The 20679-nt window shown below is 36.3% G+C and overlaps 1 protein-coding gene across 1 annotated transcript in view; it reads left to right on the forward strand.

Annotated features, from left to right (window-relative positions):
- The first annotated feature begins 7903 nt into the window (after positions 1 to 7903).
- The window catches only part of cyst (rho guanine nucleotide exchange factor 18 cysts), a 1099804-nt gene continuing 1087028 nt past the window's right edge, over positions 7904 to 20679 (forward strand). Inside the window, exon 1 of the mRNA XM_067081809.1 lies at positions 7904 to 8036. The gene's annotated coding sequence lies outside the window, so the exon portion shown is untranslated. The remainder of the gene's footprint in view (positions 8037 to 20679) is intronic.

The following is a 20679-nucleotide window of genomic DNA, read 5'->3' on the forward strand; positions in this document are numbered from 1 at the left end:
ATTTGCAAGTAGCTTCTACTTATGACATTATATAGTGTATATACCTAACATAACCATTTTTACTTCTCTCTTGGTATTTATCAATTGTATTCAACATTTAAGTAAAGTTTCTGTAATACTGTACAGTATTGTCCTTCAGTTTTGGAAATTTCATATACCTTTATTAATAGCTAATTGTTTTTATGAAGCACTTTCGAGTACAGTACAACAGTACGTGGGTATTGATCTGTAGCAAAGTCAAGCTGTGTAAATTTGCATGTGATCAAGAGTCAGGGTATCTCAGGAATACTGTACCATATTTAGAAATTGCTGGTGTAACGAAACTCTAGCAATTTCCTCTCTCTTGTTTGTAGATTAAATGAACCATTGTTTGTAGAGTCTCAAGGTGTTTGCAGAATCTTTTGACAGGTGAGGCTTAACCCTAAAGTGGTCACAGATTGTAATGGGTTGATCCAGGTTGAATGTGATATAAACCAACATTTGCAGATCTTGTGATAGAGAAGAAAATATTCAATGTAGGGCAACAGTATTACTTATATCAGGATGATGAGAGTTCCCAGTCTTAAGAGAACATCAGTAGGTAACATCTGATCGTGGAAGTCTGCTTAGTTAAAGGCTCGGGGAAATAAGGTTTATTGACACCACTCTTTAGCTGTCCTGGTTTATCGTGCTACCGATTGAGGTAGGATGACTGGATAAGATAGTCATTGCTCCTTTCATTTTCCATAGATCTTGTCTTGGTGTGGACTACAAGTGTCTCAGTATGGTCATTAGTTTATAAAGCGGAACAGTAATGACTGTCTGTTCATGCTGAGGGAACCATGTTGCATGCACACTCTGAGCATTGCTGCTCAATTGAGTCATTCATTTATGTGATAACTTTTCTATGGCTGGTTTTGTTGAAGTCAGAAGTACCGCACTTGTATTAAGGTTGGTAGATTCAAGATATTTTCAGCATGAAGATAAGCCTACGGTTATTGAGTATACGGACCAGCATGTGGCTTGCAAAGTCTTTCTTTTCGCCTCACCAAATATCAGGAACATCAACCTTAGCCTTTCTTCTTTATCTGGGACAAGGAAGGCATTTATTGTAGGTGTTACCCCTCAGTTCACCAAATATCAGGAACATTAACCTTAGCCTTTCTTCTTTATCTGGGACAAGGAAGGCATTTACTGTAGGTGTTACCCCTCAGTTCTAATGATGTTGAGGTTGCTAACCTCCATCTCATGTCCTCACAAACAGTCCTAGTACCCAATGAGTCAACAACTGGTAGTTTTTTGTGGTCAGTTCTCCAGGTACTTACCACACCCAGTGCTGCTCAGCTTCACTGGCATGTTTCCTATGTTGTGTGGGTAGCTTAAAATGTTTGATTAGCTCTGACCATGTTCCTGGGGTCTTGCTATCAAAATACAGTGATACAATACACAGTAGCTACTATATTCTCATACAGTTTTTTGCTCTGGTATCTTGAGCTCTAGCCTCTTATGCGCTTCTGATCTTTAGCACCAGTTACTTTTCTTGGCTGTTACTTTAAGTTTTGATAAATTTTCATCATGGGAGTGGAAACTTGTTCTGCTGGTATTTTTGAGGTGCACTTTAGGTCATGTGCTGGGCTGCTTTATTTTCAGTAGTTTTTGGCTAAACCTCAGATTAGGTACCCCTTTGATAAGACTTTTAACCACAGTTCTCAGTTCTGTATATTCAGTGTGGCCTTGAATATCAACCTCAGATTTTGTGTAAAGTATATGAACATGTCCAGTATTGTCAGTTATTGAGGCACGTCTGAAGGACTGAAGTGTGTACTGAAATAACTTTACCCCCTATCAGTTGGAGTGTCTCAATAACAAGTATCGTAGACATTGCTTCTGGTTGGACAAGGGTGTCGTGTTCATCATTGTGTACAGGGTTAGGAGTAGACACTTGATTTTCTGAAATCAGAACATTATCAAGCAGATTTGCAATCTTTTTTATATTTTAGGAAATATAAAAAAATTTAGGAAAATAAGCAATTTGAGGTTTGAATGCCATAGCGTAATGGTAATCATGTTGTAATGTATATCAATATTTTTCCTTGGGAAATGCTGTATTTGAGCTAAAAGATGTTGCCATGGTGTCATACCTTGACTTGTTATAGTTGGTTAATTGATTCTAACGTACATGTATATAGGCCTATTTACATCATCTCCAAGTGTTTGTTGTGATCGTAATTTATTGAGTTTAAATAGTCCATTTCAAAATAAGTAGGCCACATTTGTGTTATGCTGTAGTTGAGACTACAAACGAAGCTTCATTGGACTTTGCTCGTAAATCAAGAACCATGAATTTTATGCCTTAATTAGCCTATTATAATTACTTTTGATACCGAAAGTCACACTTGAAGACGTACCCCATGTTGCGTAGGGACATTTGAAGCGGCAAGGCTATGCATTACTGGAAGGGACAAGGCAAACATTTATCATTGACAGTGACATTTGAAAACGACCATTGCACTTACGAAAGTCAAGAAGACTATCTGTTAACAAAAGGACATTCGGAGACGCCTGCGAAAAGTAACGTTTGAATATGAACAGTACATCCAAGAATGACTTAAACACGGATTTTTCATCCCCCTCTCTCTCTCTCTCTCTCTCTCTCTCTCTCTCTCTCTCTCTCTCTCTCTCTCTCTCTCTCAAATGTGTCGTTTCATTGGAATTTTGTCTACTGTAAAGCCACGCAAGGCTTCAAAATAAGAAGGCTTAAAGAATGTTGGGTTTTATGGTTTTGCATTTTGAGAGGGGTAGGTGGGGTTAGTGTTGTGAATTTTTAGGGTGCTTTAAAGTTCTCGAATTTAGGTCGATTTAGGCTTGTGAATTTTGAAGTTCATGAATTTGAGAGCTGGAGTTTTTTACAGTTTTGAATTTTTAGGCAGCAGAATAGCCAGATTTAATTGCTACTTATTGAATAATTGATTGATTTAGAATTTTGTTACCATGTTCATACAACCAAATAGAGCAATCCACAAGACCAGCGTAGGCTTTCACCGAACGGAATGGCCTTTATATGAAAAAAAAAAAATAAAAAAGAAGAAAAGTAGAGTGAAGGAATTGTAGTACAGTACCATAACAGCAGATAACAATCGACACACTTAAAATAACAAATAACAATCGATGTACGAATATATCAGTCATTTTTTATCAAGTCCAGCGAAATCAGGTGCCTCAGTCCCAGCTGAGTAAGTAAGAAACCAGTAGTACAGATCATTTAAGCCCGCTCAGGAGAGGAGGTTTATCACAAACAACAATCGATGTACGAACAAATCAAACTTTTCTTTTTATCAAGTCCAGTCGAAATGAGGTGCCAGAATCCCAATAAAGTAAGAAAAGACCAAGTTATGGTAAAGATCTCCCGTGGGGGGGTTAGTGCCATCAGTGCACCTCTTGCGGTGCACTGTAGGCGTTACTTAAGGTTCTTTGCAGCGCCCCTTCGACCCCTAGCTGCAACCCCTTTTGTTCCTTTTACTGTACCTCCGTTCATATTCTCATTCTTCCTTCTTACCTCCCCCCCCCCTTTCCATCCCCTCCTAACAATTGATTCATAGCGCAACTGCAAGTTTTTCCTCCTGTCACAACTCGACAACATTTTCAATGTCAGTTTCCGTTTCAGCGCTGAATGACCTCATAGGTCCGTGCGCTTGACCTTTGGCCTAAATTCTATATTCAATCAATTCGGCCCCTAGCTGCAACCCCTTTCATTCCTTTTACTCTACCTCCGTTGGTATTCTCATTCTTCCATCTTATCTTCCACCCTCTCCTAACAATTGATTCATAGTGCAACTGCGAGTTTTTCCTGCTGTTACATCTTAACATTTTTAATGACAGCCTCCGCTTCAGCGCTGAATGACCTCATAGGTCCAGCGCTTGGCCTTCGGCCTAAAGTCTGTTCCATCGCAAAGATGATTGAATGCATTTCAGAAGAGGGGAGTTTATCATTCAGATTGCGTGTTGTGATCATTCTTGGACCAAGGACTATCTTGTATTGGAGCCCCTCGTGTTGTTTACGTATGGGTCTGTTGACGTAGGAGGAGGAGGAGGAGAACATCGCGAGACTGGGCGTCCCGGAGCTGTTGTGGAAAGCAGCTGTCAGCAGTGGTTATTCTTAACGCCTCGTTTTCACTGACATTCCAGCGGGTCTGGTATTTATTCGATTGCCGCTCGTTTGTTTCTTTCGATTGCTACTGCATTAGTACGTCGCGTTCTTGACCTCATTAGGCTACCGCACCGCAGTTGTGGATGTGATTGCTTATGCATCTTTATCGATTGTTTTTTCGTTTGCGTGTAATGAGTTTTTTTTTTTTTTTTTGCTCATATAGTCTATGTTAACCAGATTAAACTGGGATTCTGTTACCGTCGATCATTAATGGGTTATATTTATTGTTTCAGTATGAGGCGGTTTAAACTTTGTTTTTATTTTTGTCAGATGTCGCTTATTTAATCTTTCTGTATTAACCAGTTTCATAAAGGATTCTGCTGCAGTCACTCATTATTGATTTTATATAGTTTATTTCTGGTTTCATTATGAATGCAAAAATAAATTAATAAATACATAAATAGATTAAAATGTATTAAAATGCAAGAAGTATAGTTTTGAATAATTAAGTAAATGCTAGTTAAAATAAAAAAAAATTAAATTACATGAACGTTTAATCAATAAACAATGACATAATCCCATTTTAACTGGTTAATAAGAACAATAAAACGGTTCATGACATCATAATTTAACGGATCTTTAAAATAGTTAATTCTTAGCAGATGAATAAATGATTCAGATCTCACAATATCAGAACCTTTGTTGAAGCTGGTTAAGAAAGCCGGTTAAGAAAGCCAGTTAAGCGCTTGCCGTGATGAACCTACAGTGAACAGAATAGCTACCTGTTTAACCCAGTTAATACTGAATAATTAAATAAATGACTATTGATAGGTAGTATTTTACTTTAGTTGTATTACATAGTAGGTATTTCTATGTGCATTTTCATACACAAGATATATATAATAATATGGCTTATGTTTGGCTAATGTATCAATCCATCATAATATTAAATGGTGAAGATTTCCACCCCCTTTTCCTCTACAGTTTAAACTCGTCAATATTGAACTTAAAGTTCAATAAGCGGCAGGTTTCTTGCTCAAAGTGATTCATACTGAATAATTAAATTATTGACTTACGGCAACAAAGTCCTTGTGTGAACTGGTTAATAGCGAACAATTAAATAATTGAGTGTGACAGACTCCTCCCTGTCATTATTCATTTATTTAACTGTTCGCTGTTAACCAGTTTACACAAGGACTCTGTTACTGTCAGTCAGGAATTATTTAATTATTCAGTATGAATCACTCTGAGCAAGAAACCTGCCATTTATTGAACTTTATGTTCAATATTGACGAGTTTAAACAGTATAGCAATGGAGAGGAAAAGGGGGTGAAGATCCTCGCCATTTAATATTATGATGGATTTATGCAACAGCCAAACATAGGCCATATTATTATATAGGCTACCGGTATCTTGTGTATGAAAATGCATATAGAAATACCTGCTATGTAATGCAACTAAAGTAAGATATTACTTATCAATAGTCATTTATTTAATTATTCAGTATTAACTGGTTTAAACAGGTAGCTATTCTGTTTATTGTTGGATCATCACGGCAAGCGTTTAACTGGCTTTCTTAACTAGTTTCAACGAAGGTTTTGATGTTGTGAGATCTGAATCTTTTATTCATCCGCCAAGCATTAACCATTTTCAAGATCTTTTTTTATGATTTGTCATTAATTGTTTAATTGTTCCGTATTGACCAGTTAAAACGGGATCATGTCATTGTTTGTCGATTAATCGTTCAAGTAATTTATTTATTTTTATTTTAACTAGCATGTTATTCTAGATTTAGCTGGGTCTCAGCCATTGCGGGTCCTTGCTCTCGTTCAGTCTTTAATAACAAGATTAAACAGTTTTTTTTTTTAATGCCGAGTCGTTACTAGTTGTTGATTACCATGTTCAACATTAATCTCTATTTTCGATTAAGCACACCCAAAACGGGTTAAATTAGACGAGCATTATTGACCTTTATTTTTTCAGTCAGCATTTATTTTGTTGATTTTAAACATTATTAATTATGTGCTGATTTATATTTATGATGATAATGTACAGGATGTTAATTCGTGTTGATGTGGAGACACTTAAACCTCAGTTGGTTATGAAAGACAATATGCTAAAAAAGATACTTATTTCCACTGGCAGCCCCATATTGAATGACAATCTCGTTAACAATAATAACAATTAGATAACGTATACATTTTTAGTAGGACAATTGAGCAGGCGTGCAGACGAGATCCCATATGTATATAATGGCAGTTCGTTAACAGTAATAGTAATTAGAGGAATCTCAATTTTTGGAGAACATATTTTCTGGAAGAAAATGAGAATTTAGGAAAAAAAACAGCCTCTGCAGTTCTCGAATTTAGAAAAAAATAAATAGCCTGTGCAGTTCTGGAATGTAGAAAAAATAGAGTCTGCAGTTCTCGAATTTAGAAAAAAAGTAAGTAGCATCTGCAGTTCTCGAATGTAAGAAAAAATAAATAGCCTCTGCAGTTCTCAAATTGAGAACAAAAAACAATCGAACAGTTCATGATTTAGAACAAACTCACATGAACATACAAATGCACTCATTTTTGCTATTCGGAGCAAATAGCATACGCAGAGATCTGTCTTAAAGAAAACAGAATAAAGAAGTGGGTGGTTCCGAAGAAGGAGTCCAGTTTCGGATGTGGAGGTGTTGGTCCAACGGGAGGAGGCAGGCAGCAGCGGCAGAGAGAGAGAGAGAGAGAGAGAGAGAGGGTTCGCAGGTGCTTGGCAGGGCCAGTTAGAGCCACCGCGTCGGTCCGAGTGGGGCCACCATCACGCTCCCACACTCCCGTCGTCAGACTCGCTCCGAGGAAGAAGGCGACGACTTTGGCCTGGCGGACGTTGACTTTCTGGCTGTCGTGTGTCTGCTGGATGATTCGACTGATGGTGGTGTCATGAGTGCCCCTTGGACGTCGTCTGAGACTGTGTTGCTCTGCTCCCCGTGACTGGGTCGCTTCCCATGATCCGAAGCGGAGCGAGGAAAAACTTCTGTAGTGTTTGATAATCGGCGCCCTGTTAGTTTCGTGGCGAACTTTTGTGTTGCGCGGGTTGCGGGTGGGAGTGAACTTGACGAGTGTCGTCGCGGTCCGTCTTTTCTTTTTTTCGTTATTACCATTAGTTGTTTGTCTGTGTTTAAAAAATGTAGAAAGTCGACACTTTCGTTTCTTGTTTAGACGCTTAGGTTTTCCCCCCATAGCTATTTAAGCGGGCGTCTTGTTCTGTAAACTTTAGTCCAAAGTTTAGTCGGTAGTGATGTAGCTGTAGAGAGAAAGATTTCGGGTGCGTATGGGTCCCAGCGATCCCGTTGGGGTTGGCTGAACCCCCCTTGACCCACCCACCTAACAAAACTTTGTGTGGAGAGAGATCAGTAGGATCCCCAAAATTCAGAAGACCAGCTTCACCACCAGTATCTCCTCTCGTTTCGTCTCTGTCGCCTTGGATTCACGGGGGAAAATGACCTTTGAAAAGTTCGGTGACTTGATCGTCATCTCCTCCTGTGATTTGAGGATCGTCTCCCATTGAAAAAGATCGGAGCAGTCGTGATAGTGTTGACATGAACGAGGAAAGTGATGTCTCGGTTGTTTGACAACCAGACGACTTGAGTTTATGGGTGGAGTAGGCCTTGAGAATTTGACAGTGAATGTACAAAAAATCATCCCCAAAATAACGGATAACCGTGTGAATGCAAGTGGCACGAAACACTGTTCTTGTGTGTAATAGCATCCTCGTGGAGGAAATTGGGACCCACCTTTGTTCAGCACGTACGGGAACAGAGTGTACGCCGGGGCATCATTTTGTTTTGAATTGAAGTCCCCCCCGCAAGATGTAGAAAGGAAGCTGCCGTTAAATACTGGGAGGTTCGTTTCAGCTATCGATCCAGGTACGTATAGCCTAGCACATTCAGCTCGTATAGGCCTGTATACAACATTATCATGATATCAGAAGATGAACCCTATTCGTATTGAACAAGCCCTCCAAAGGAGCCATTGACTTGGAATTCAACCTTCCAAAGAATATGGTGCTCATTAGGAAGCAAGAGAAGGTAAAGGGAAATCAGAAAGAAGAGATCTCACTTATTAAAAAAAAATTAATAAATAGATAAAATGTATTAAAATGTAAAGAGAACAGCATAAGTGTAGTAATGCTGTCAATATACTCGTGTAGATTCTTTTTCCCCTTCAACATTCCGTACGCACCTCGAGCAAGTAACAGATCGATATATTACGTAAGACAGACTGACTGACAAACAGGCAGAAGTATTTTCCTCTATTGACGCGATGGATAGTTTTCACATGTGTGTGGGACATTATTAATGAATAGATGCTGTGTTTTTATAGGATTTTGTTGGGCGAATGATTAATAATTTTATGAAGAAATCAGTGTGAGAAATTTGTCTGGCTCTCGTGTGTAGGTACGACAGTATATATTACACATTTTATATATATATATATATATATATATATATATATATATATATATATATATATATATATATATATATATATATATATATATATATTTATTTTTTTTTTTTTTTTTTTTTTTTCCTGATGGTCATAACGCATGGTACTGCTGAACTTTGCTCGATTGCAAAATCGTTTAAGAATTGTTTGTTCACGTCGGTAAAGCGAGCAACTCAACTGTATAAACAACAGAATAACTAAAGAGAAGAAAGTAAAAGGGTCAGATTGCAGAGTAGAAACATACAAAATTTTATCAGCGTCGGATTTTAGGTGGTAAGTATGCGCTTGCTGACGCACGGTAGATGTTTGTACGGCTTCCGAATGGTCGTGGCGCAGGGCTGTGGATGTTTCACCTGCAGCGAGAGTGGGTGGGGAGTTTTTCTGTTTCAGAGACAATGATTATGAAGATATGTTTTTTTATAGATCACCGTCAGGTGCACTGTAGGCATTACTTAAGGGTCTTTGCAGCGCCCCTTCGGCCCCTAGTGGCAACCTATTTCATTCATTTCACTGTACTTCCGTTCTTATTCTCTTTCTTCCATCTGACTTTCCACTCTCTCTAACAATTGTTTCATAGGGCAGCTTCAAGGCTTTCCTCCTGCTACACCGTTCAAACCTCCTTCCTGCCAATTTCCCTTTCAGTGCTCAATGACCTCACAGGTACCAGCGCTTGGCCTCTGGCCTGAATTCTATATTCTATTCCGTAGACCATCTAAATTAAATCTATTTTGTAGATCATCTTATACTGTTTTACCTGTGGGTTGTGTATATCTCATGCCGCTGTAGGCGTAGAATGCTTGTGGGATGTCAATCTATTCGAAAGATATCCAGTTTCATGAACGGATTGATCCTGGGGATCCGATTCTCTTGTTTATGGATAACATGATTATGGAGATCGCATTGTTTTCAAGAGATCATTTCATGCAGCTTTACCCGTGGATTGTGTATTATCTCATGTTGCTGTAAGGGTAGAATGCTCGTGGGATGTCATTCTATTAAAAAAATATCCTTTTTATGGATAGAATGATAGTGGAGACCCCAGTCTATTGTTCATGTATAGCATGATTATGGAGATCCTATTCTGTTAAAGAAATAATCTCATTGGTTTTTGGATAGCAGTAATCTCATAAGGTTTCAGGGTTAGAAGCATATTGGAGATTCTGATCTGGAGGTAATCGCGTTTGGTTTTAGGGATAGAATGATTACGGAGATATCATTCTGGTTCAGAGGTAATCTCATATGGTTTTAGGAATAAATGATTATGGAGATCTCATTCTATACTGGAGACAGAGTGATAATATAGATATCATTCTATTGTTCCAGAGATAAAACGGTTATAATGTCTGATTTCGGGTGTAGAGGCAGTATAATGATGGAAATTTTTCTTTTTGATGCTAATGATGAAACGAATATGGAAATTTCATTCTGTTTGATGCTAAGGATAGACTGGATACGAAAATGTCATTCTGTTTCATTTATTGTGATTACGGAAATTATGGAAATCATATTCTGTTCTTGCAATATAACCATAGACATAAAATCTAGTTACAGAGGGTTTGTGGAAATTTCATCGTTTTCTAGAGACAGCATGATTTTAAGAATATAACTTTCTTCTAGGTATAGAAAGTGTATGTTATTGTATCGTAGAAATGGGGTAAGGGAAACATACAAGGATTAATTCCACTCTACGAAAATTTTAAAAAATACTGCTCATGAAAACCGATGTTATGTGATAGAGCTCTTGCTTTCTGTGGAATCAGTCCAAGTTTTTTTAAAGATGGAATTATCATAAAAGCGAATATCTTTGTATAAAATTCAGTTTGTTTTAAAGATGACCTTTTGTTCAAGGGGAGAGATTTTACAGCTAATTTGATACAGTGCTAAGATGCTTTACCACTTCTCTTTAGAAAATTTCAATACCATACGGCATTGCAATCCATATTTACTGAAGACTAAAAGTACGGCTTTGCCATCCATATTTACTCTAGGGTAAAAGTATGGCATTGCAATCCATAATTACTCAAGGCTAAAGGTATAACATTACAATCCATATTTACTAAACTTGTAACTAAAGGGTAATAGTATGACATTGCAATCCATGTTTATTCAAGGCTAAAATAGTATGGCATTGCGATCCATATTTACTCAAGGCTAAAAGTATAGCATTGCAATCCATATTTACTCAAGGCTAAAAGTATGACATTACAGTACATATTTACTCAGGCTAAAAGTATGACATTGCAATCCATATTTACTCTGGCTAAAAGTATAGCATTGCAATCCATATTTACTCAAGGCTAAAAATATGACATTGCAATCCATATTTACTCAGCTAAAAGTATGACATTGCAATCCATATTTACTCAGGCTAAAAGTATGACATTGCAATCCATATTTACTCAAGGCTAAAAGTATGACATTGCAATCCATATTTACATAAGGCTAAAAGTATGACATTGCAATCCATATTTACTCAGGCTAAAAGTATGACATTGCAATCCATATTTACTCGGCTAAAGGTATGACATGGCAATCCATATTTACTCGGCTAAAAGTATGACATTGCAATCCATATTTATTCAGGCTAAAAGTATGACACTGCAATCCATGTTTACTCAAGGCTAAAAGTATGACATTGCAATCCATATTTACTCAAGGCTAAAAGTATGACATTGCAATCCATATTTACTCAGGCTAAAAGTATGAAATTGCAATCCATATTTACTCAGGGCTGAAAGTATGACATTGCAGTCAATATTTACTCAGGCTGAAAGTATGATTATGCAATCCTTATTTACTGGGTTAAAAGTATGACATTGCAATCCTTATTTACTGGGTTAAAGGTGTGACATTGGAATCCATATTTACTCAGGCTAAAAGTATGACATTGCAATCCATATTTACTCAGGCTAAAAGTATGGCATTGCAGTCCATATTTACTCAAGGCTAAAAGTATGACATTGCAATCCATATTTACTCGGCTAAAAGTATGACATTGCAACCCATATTTACTCAGGCTAAAAGTATAGCATTGCAGTTCATATTTACTCAAGGCTAAAAGTATGACATTGCAATCCATATTTACTCAAGGCTAAAAGTATGACATTGCAATCCATATTTACTCGGCTAAAATTATGACATTGCAATCCATATTTACTCGGCTAAAGTTATGACATTGCAATCCATATTTACTCGGTTAAAAGTATGACATTGGAATCCATATTTATTCAGGCTAAAAGTATGACATTGCAATCCATATTTACTCGGCTAAAAGTATAGCATTGCAATCCATATTTACTCAAGGCTAAAAGTATGACATTGCAATCCATATTTACTCGGCTACAAGTGTGACATTGTAATCCATATTTACTCGGGTAAGAGTATGACATTGCAATCCATATTTACTCGGCTAAAAGTATGACATTGTAATCCATATTTACTCAGGCTAAAAGTATGACATTACAGTACATATTTACTCAAGGTTAAAAGTTTCGATTGTAATTTTGTTGAGTGTCACACGAAGGTTGAGAGTCCTTGCGTTGGTGGTAAGAAAATTAATGACACCTTGCTTCTGCGTATTGAGTGGAATTTGTTCGGTGGTTTTTATCCAGTTCTTCAGGTTGGTTGATTTTTACGAACGGTTGGTTAATTGGTTTTTCTTCAGGTGTGTCGATCAGCGTAGAGTTTCCTCTGTGGGTTTTTACCCAGTTGCTCAGACGTGTTGGTGTACTGTAGTCTCTGAAAAGTTTTTTCTCAGTTTTCCAGGTATGTTAATTTTTATTTACTGGTTTTCTTGATGTGTCGACAAGTATATTTTGATATTTTGGTTATTTGTGTACCTTGACAGTGTCAGTCGAACTTTATTGTTTTTAGTGTCATTTTCCCCTTTTCATATGTTATGATTCATGTAATATGTTTTGTCTGTTGATTTTTATCAAGTTCTTAATTTGTTGATATACTTCGTGTTATTCAGTCATTTCCGTTGAGCAGTGTCAGTGTGCGTATTTTTCGTTCAGTGATTTTTTCCAGGTTCTTCAAAGTAGGCCATATGTAAGATATGGCAACTGGTTATCTTCAAGTAGGTTGATATGATTTGTTACGTGATTTTCTTAAAGTATCTTGATATCAACTGCGTATATTTTGTTATTGGTTTTCTTTCATTGGATTGATATGAGTACATTTTGTTCATCAGCTGCTGCTTCGCAGTTCTTCAGGTGTGTTGACTGACTTAAGTATAACTCGTATATTAAATGGTATTTATCCAGTACATGGGTTAAGTCGATTTATGTATTTCTATTCCTCTATTTATGTCGATCTAGGCCACAGAAATTAGTTGGAATTTTGACGAAAGTGTTTGATCGTTAGAATTTGCCCAGTTATTCTGGTGTGTTAATTATCGTGTACTGTTCTTCAGGTGTGTAAGGTATGGGATACAATAGTGTGCTAATTATTTTGGTCATTTTCTTCAGGGACTTTGATTGATGTATACATATATATATATATATATATATATATATATATATATATATATATATATATATATATATATATATATATATATATATATATATATATATATATATATATATATATTTTTTTTTTTTTTTTTTTTTTTTTTTATTAAAGTGTTATGATGCTTTGGTTACTACTGTATGTAGCCTAGTTTGTTCATGATTTTTTTTTCAAGTTCTTCAGTTGCTGTGATAAATGTATGCATTAAAGAACTGGTTCAAGTTCTTGGGTTGGTTTTTGATTGTATGCTGTTAGCATATTAATTTTTTCGTCCAGCTCATGTGTCCTGATTGATGTGTAGTTTGGAAACTGGGTTTGTTTAGTTTGTGAACTTTGCCTGAACGTGAAATTTAATAGTAAAAGTAGCGAATAAAAAAAAAATAAATCATAGATTTCACGACTTTCTTCATGCTCTACATAATCAAGTGTCACCAAGAAATAAGAGCTTTGTCAAAAATCCTCAGACGACAACGCAACTATGCCAATGTTGAAAACGAAAACGTTGACTGGAAAATTTATAACAGCTAGACCGGTGGATGGAACTTTCTTGGAATTCTATTTGATGATTGTGTCTGTCCCTCCATGGCTGAATTTTAGTGATATTCTTTTGCTCTTGCTCTCTTAGATGTTGTGAACTACTAGTATCCATTGATTGGAAGATCTGTCACAGACTCAGTGGTTAAGCCACACATTTTTTCTTATATGGTATCTCACACAACACGTATGTATGCATGTACATACGTGGATATATATATATATATATATATACATATATATATATATATATATATATATATATATATATATATATATATATATATATATCTTCTGTTACATAAAAATGAATGTTTGTATATTTGTTTAGATGCTATAGAAATCCAAACCACTTGACAGACCCAAGCAAAAATTGTGCACACGGCGTCTTCGTCACCCCAGAAAGTTTTATAACTCAAAATCAAACCCTACCTCGTGACAAACATACAATTGCAGGCAAAACAAATGAAATTTTCGTTTTTATGTCACTTTTTTCTTCAGTGGTTGATGGGTCAAGTCTCATTTTTCGCCTGCTGCTCCACCTTTTCTTCCAGGTGCCGTCAGACATATGATTAACCTACAACAATAAATCCAAATCCCCGTAACATCAATTTTTTTTATCAGAATTTACGTGAATTTTGATCATAAATAATGAGAATTATTAATATAAAATTGTTTATTACCTCGATAAAATGAACATTGAAAACCTATATCGGTTTAAATGAGGTTTGGAATTAATTACCGGCAACCAGAGTGGAGGAGCAAGAGACAGTGGACGAAACGGCTGCCAGTTAACCATATATACAGGCCTTTCGGGAAGAGTAACAACTAGTCAGATCGCACCTGTTGCTGTGTTCCCATCATTTAGGAAAATAAAATGTTTGTTTGTGGTTATTTATTAGAATAATATATATTCAATTCTTTCTTTTATCAACTTGTATTTATTCAGAACAATAAATAACCGTTTGCCTTACATTCCTCCGCGAAGGAATGTTTTTGTTTATGATACCTTATTACTTCATTACCGTAGGTACGAATCGAACGTTAGTTGCTCGACCAACCTTGCTCTGTATGGCTTGAAATGTTTGCCGTACGAACATGCACGGTAGTTTTTTGCTGTCGCTCCTTGTAACTTTATACTAAATGCTACGTTCATAAATTTGATGTCATTGTAAAGTTAATGAGTTGTAATTTATTATGCTATGTTAAAAATGTCCCTAAAATCAATATAAAGCATAGGCTATGTATCACAAGTTGAAGTTAACCCTATTGGAAAATGTTTTGCAAATTTTTTCTTAATTCACCAAAAATCCTGAACAGAGAAACCTATTTTTTTTTTTATTCAGCACAAAAGTAAAATAAATTGCCTTTCTTTTGATATATATTCCTTACTATTTATGTTAGGTGTGATATGACAAAGGGCAGTGAAACAAAGGCAAAATATGCGAACGAGTTGTAGGTTATATGTAAGTGACACCTGTTGGTTATTATTTTGCAAAATCACAAAAAATAGGTACATTGAAATATGTAATTTTTATTTCACGATGAGAAAATTCAATACTTTTCGTTTCCAGTAAATTCCGCTGACTGATGAGGAGGTAGAAGACTAGCTGCTGCAACAAGTTACTTAAAAATAGGAAAGAAGCAGAAAGGCGTAAAAGAGTATGGTCTAGATATTTCCAATAAAAAAGGACATATTCTTATGCACTGTTAATGAATGAGTTTAAATAGAGATGGAGAGAAAGAGAGAGAGAGAGAGGGAGGGAGAGAGACAGTTTAGGTTGTTATTCAGTTTTCCCGGGCAGAGCCGGGTTGGTCAGCTAGGCGGGAACCAAGTGCCTTGGACAAGTTTCCTTCCTCTACAGAAGCAGTGGATTGGTTGCCGGGTAGTTATTCGACTACAGTAGATGGCTTTCAGGTTAGCAACCTCATTCAGAAACACCTTACGTGCTGGGAACATAGTAACACCTTCACTCCCCTATACATAACCTTTTGATAATATTTTTTTACATGGTTTCAATCAGTAAGCAAAGTGTATATCTTTAAGTGAATGTGACAGGTTGATTAAGCGGTGACGTTTCCCAAATTATTATTATTATTATTATTGAAAGAAAGGGAATGTAGCTACACTTGCTTTCGTTCCCCTGATATGGAACTAAAATATGTGCAGGTTCTTCCCTGCCAAGTTGATTGCACGTCATTTACCCTTTTCCGTACCTCTGCTACGGGGCTTTGGAATTCTCTGCCACCTATGTTTTCCATCTTCTTTCTCCATCATGTGTGGGCTTTAATGCAGGATTTACGTTGCTCGTCCCATACGCCTCAATGTTTGACCTTTGGTGAAAGCATCTATCTATTTTCCCCTTTGGTTATGGTATGCAAAGTATATGTTACGTCCAAAAGTAGTTCACGTTAATGTGCTGGTCCCGCCTCTAGCTTCCTGGTAATTTCTGTTTGAACGATTACTTTTGTGTGTGTGTGTGTTTGTTGGCTGTCCCGGCTTATTTGTTTTCCTTTGCGGTAACAGACTGGGAGTGCAGACGTGCCATGTTTTCTTTTCTGTTGTTGTTCTGTATTTTTTTTTTTTTTTTTGTAGATGCATGTAACATGATTCTGAGGGATGGAAGTTTTATAGGTGGTTCGCTTCAGATTCAGGTGTTGGAAGATGAGTTTTGCAGAAGCTGTAGTGTTTTTCTTCTGCAGAAACTGGAGCGTTTTTCTTGAAACTCTTTCAGGAAAAATGGCATCTTATTAACATTACCAAGGGGTATTAGGCTATATTTCTAGTTTTCTCTTTCCGTGTCTGGTAACCAGGTTATAGCCTATACGTGAAAATTAGTGGATTGTGATGAAAGATAACTTTTTTTTTTTTTGGCCATAGAAACCAAAAACATTTTCGGCAATAACCACCAAATATTAATAATAGAGATGTGGTCATCCAGTGAATGTTTCCACAAAATTTCATCAGACTCCTTTTGTCCGTTCTTGAGCTATTGTGTTGAAATGCAGGTACTATTGAAAGCATTACTATTAGGTGTGTAGAAATTCGTTGTCTTTGTAATTCTCGTCGGATTGTTACCTAGATTTGATGCATATAGATTAGATATGTATAGATCAGCTTATATGTATGTCAATCACGATTTTTAAATTAGTTTGAAAAAATAAACTTTGAGACTAAGCATTTAATTTTTGGGGCCAAAATCATTATAAAGTTGAGTGGCTTTGCCTCTCCAATAAGTGATTTACCTTTGTAAGACTTTTTAGGAAAATGAATTTGTGTTTCGTTTTTGAGGAAATTGAACTTGTTTGATTTTCACATTTTTAGTTGTCTGTTAAAGAAAACTATTGTGCCAGCTTTTTTCTGTCCGCCCTCTGATCTTAAAAACTACTGAGGCTAGAGGGCTGCAAATTGGTGTGGTCATCACCCATCTTCCAATCACCAAACGTACCAAATTGCAACCCTTTAACCTCAGTTGTTTTTATTTTATTTAAGGTTAAAGTTAGTCATAATCGTGCGTCTGGCAACGATATAAGACAGGCCACCATCGGGCCGTGGTTAAAGTTTTATGGGCCGCGGCTTGTACAGCATTATACCGAGACCACCGAAAGAAATCTGTTTTCGGTGGCCTTGATTATACACTGTACAAAAAACTCGACTGCCTCGAAAAAACTTGGGCGCATTTTTTACTTGTTGTAAATTCGTACGGAAAATTAAAATCATTCACTTCCACACCTTTGTATAGATAATGAGTTACGCGTAACTGATCATTCCGTTGAGGTCATACCTTCCCCTTAGTGTTGTTGTGAATTATGGTAATTCCTTTGTGCTGAAAAATCCGTTTCCTTGGAACTGCTCCCGTTCAAAGGGTGCTTATCATCGGCGGCTTTCATCGTCCTTGCCTTTATGTAGGTCGTGACTTCGTTTGAACTAACTGAGGGTCGTATTATGATTATTGAGGATAAATGTCAAAAAATGGTCTGACCTTTCTAAGCTGGTTTCCACAATAAAATATCTATGTGGGGAAAAAAAGTTTCATTATGGAAAAATGTCAAAAAAAGGCTATGACCTTCCTAGATGGTTTCCTCAGAATGAAATATGTGCGGAAAAAAAAGAGAAAGAGTATTATAATGATTAAGGAAATTTGCCGAAAAGGCTGTGACCTTTCTAAGCTAGTTTCCACGGAATAAAATATCTGTGCGGAAAAAAAAAGATAAAATAATATGATTATTAATTACATTTGTCGAAAAGGCTATGACCTTCTTGAGATGTTTTCCCGAGAATGAAATATCCCTATGCGGAAAAAGTAAAAAGAATGTTATTATTATTATTATTATTATTATTATTATTATTATTATTATTATTATTATTATTATTCATAAACTAACAAACCCACAAAAGGGACCATTAACTTGAAATTCAAGCCTCCAAAGAATGTTATGGCGTTCATTCGAAAGAAAATAACGGGAGATAAATATGGGAAATACAGAAAAAGATCAGTTAATATAAAAACAGATGAATTAACAAATAAATTCATAAATAAAAAAGACAAAAAAGAAGTAAGCTAAACCAATCTGTAATTTGGAGCTCATTGATTGCTTTGTACATGCAACAGAGTGTCCCGCTGTGCCAGTAAGGGAGGTGATATGTTAGGCCATTGCATGTCGCAAGGTGGGTGGGTGGGTCGGTACAGGTTTGTTGCCACGCAGATGGGCTGAACACGCCCTCCTCGTCGTGCATGTCTCCTGTGTTGCTTCTGCTGCTGCTGCTGCTGTTGGTGCTGTTCAGTTCAGCAGACATTTGATCTTTGCTCGTTCAAGCCTGTGGGAGGTAAGAGGGAGAATAGGTCACGATTGTTTCGCCGGCTGAGAAACTTGTATGAGGCATCGAATCTCAAATGTTTATTATTATTATTATTATTATTATTATTATTATTATTATTATTATTATTGTTATTATTATTATTATTATTATTATTATTATTGTTCAGAAGGTGAACCCTATGCATTTGGAACAAGCCAACCAAGGGTGCCATTGACTTGAAATTCAAGCTTCCAAAGAATGTGTTTATTAGGGAGATGATGATATGATGTCAGGGAAAAGATTGAGAATTTTGGGCGTCTTATCGTGATTGAAAGACTACTTTAACCAGCTAGGGGAGAGAGAGAGAGAGAGAGAGAGAGAGAGAGAGAGAGAGAGAGAGAGAGATCAGATATGATGTCAGGGGGAAAGATTGAGAAGGTTGGGCGTCCTACAAGGATTGAAAGACTACTTGAACTAGCTAATGGAGAGAGAGAGAGAGAGAGTTCAGATTTGATGTCAGGGGAAAGATTGAGAAGGTTGGGCGTCTTATCATGATTGAAAGACTACTTTAACTAGCTAATGGAGAGAGAGAGAGAGAGTTCAGATTTGATGTCAGGGGAAAGATTGAGAAGGTTGAGCGTCTTATCGTGATGGAAAGACTACTTGAATAGCTAGAGGAGAGAGAGAGAGAGAGAGAGAGAGAGAGAGAATCTCAGACACGTCAGGGAAAAGATTGAGAAGGTTGAGTGTTTCATCAATGTAGGTTGAGTACATGAAATATCTAAATGGATTAAATGACTACTTTAACTAGCTAGGTGAGAGAGAGAGTCATCAGCATTGTTTGTTACAGACCAACGAAATTTCGGTTGAATAAAAAAAAAAAAGGGAGTTTTGAACGAATTTGTTTTGAATTTGAACTAAGAAAACGAGAGAGAGAGAGAGAGAGAGAGAGAGAGAGAGAGAGAGAGAGAGAGAGAGTTCAAAGCTGAGCTTGTATTGTTCGTGTTCCAGGAAGGGAATTGGGGAGAATTCCGTTTCGCTCTGCCTCCATTTCTATGTAAAGTAAAACCAGGCATATGGAACCCGTAATTTCGAATTGCCTTGAGCAATTCCGAAAGATTTGGCCGGTGAAATGGAACAGAAAAGAGCCACTCGCCTTTGCAAACGAGAAGTGGAAGGTTAATAATAAATCGGCTATATAGCCTATATATATATATATATATATATATATATATATATATATATATATATATATATATATATATATATATATATATATATATATACATATACATATATATATATTTATATTATATGTATATATATATATATATATATATATATATATATATATATATATATATATATATATATATATATATATATATATTATACATACACTACACACAAATACATGCATAATACATATACTGTATATATATATATACATATATATGTATGTATGTATATATTGTGTGAGTGTTTATAAAGTTTTCTTCACCAGAAAGCCAAATTGGCAGTAGTGAAATTTGCCTAATAGAAGCTACGGCGAAGTTTTCCTGCTAGGATATTAATACCCTTGGTAGGTGAGACAATCAGTTATGGTAATAGAAAGTAATTATTTTACGCAATAAAAGAGTTTCCCCAGATCGAAATAACTTACAAAATTGTCGCAAAAGTCAGATGTGCATCATTGTTAGTTAACAGCCTTTTTTTTTTTATCATTATTATTATTGGTGATTTTTGTCGTGACTCTAATTACGTGTTCTAGATAATTGGTTCCCGAATAGCATTGCTCCGGGCGCAAACATTACACTGTTAACAGTACGTTAACAAACAATATTGGTCCCTCTGTTGGGCCGTAGGAGTTCATTTAGTTGTTCATCATTTGCTGTTGGGTGGTTATATTTTTGTGATTTGAAATTTGACTTTGGGCCTGATAAATGAATGCTCGTTTATTGCATTCAGTTACGTGGGATATTGAGATGGTGGCCCTTGTGCTAATGGCCTTTGCATAGGCGTTCGTGTTGCCTAAATTGGCCGTGTTTATTTTTGTCAGTCGCATATCGGATATTTGTTAGGTGTGTGTCGTGCGTAGATTAGCCGTGTTTATTGTTGTGTGGCAGAAATGGATTATTTATTAGGCATTTTTGTTTTGTAAGATTGGTTATGCTAATGTCTCCTCAATGTTACTAAGGCTTATACGATTAGCA

The sequence above is a fragment of the Macrobrachium rosenbergii genome, chromosome 37 (genome assembly GCF_040412425.1).
Source record: "Macrobrachium rosenbergii isolate ZJJX-2024 chromosome 37, ASM4041242v1, whole genome shotgun sequence".
NCBI classification, from domain to species: domain Eukaryota; kingdom Metazoa; phylum Arthropoda; class Malacostraca; order Decapoda; family Palaemonidae; genus Macrobrachium; species Macrobrachium rosenbergii.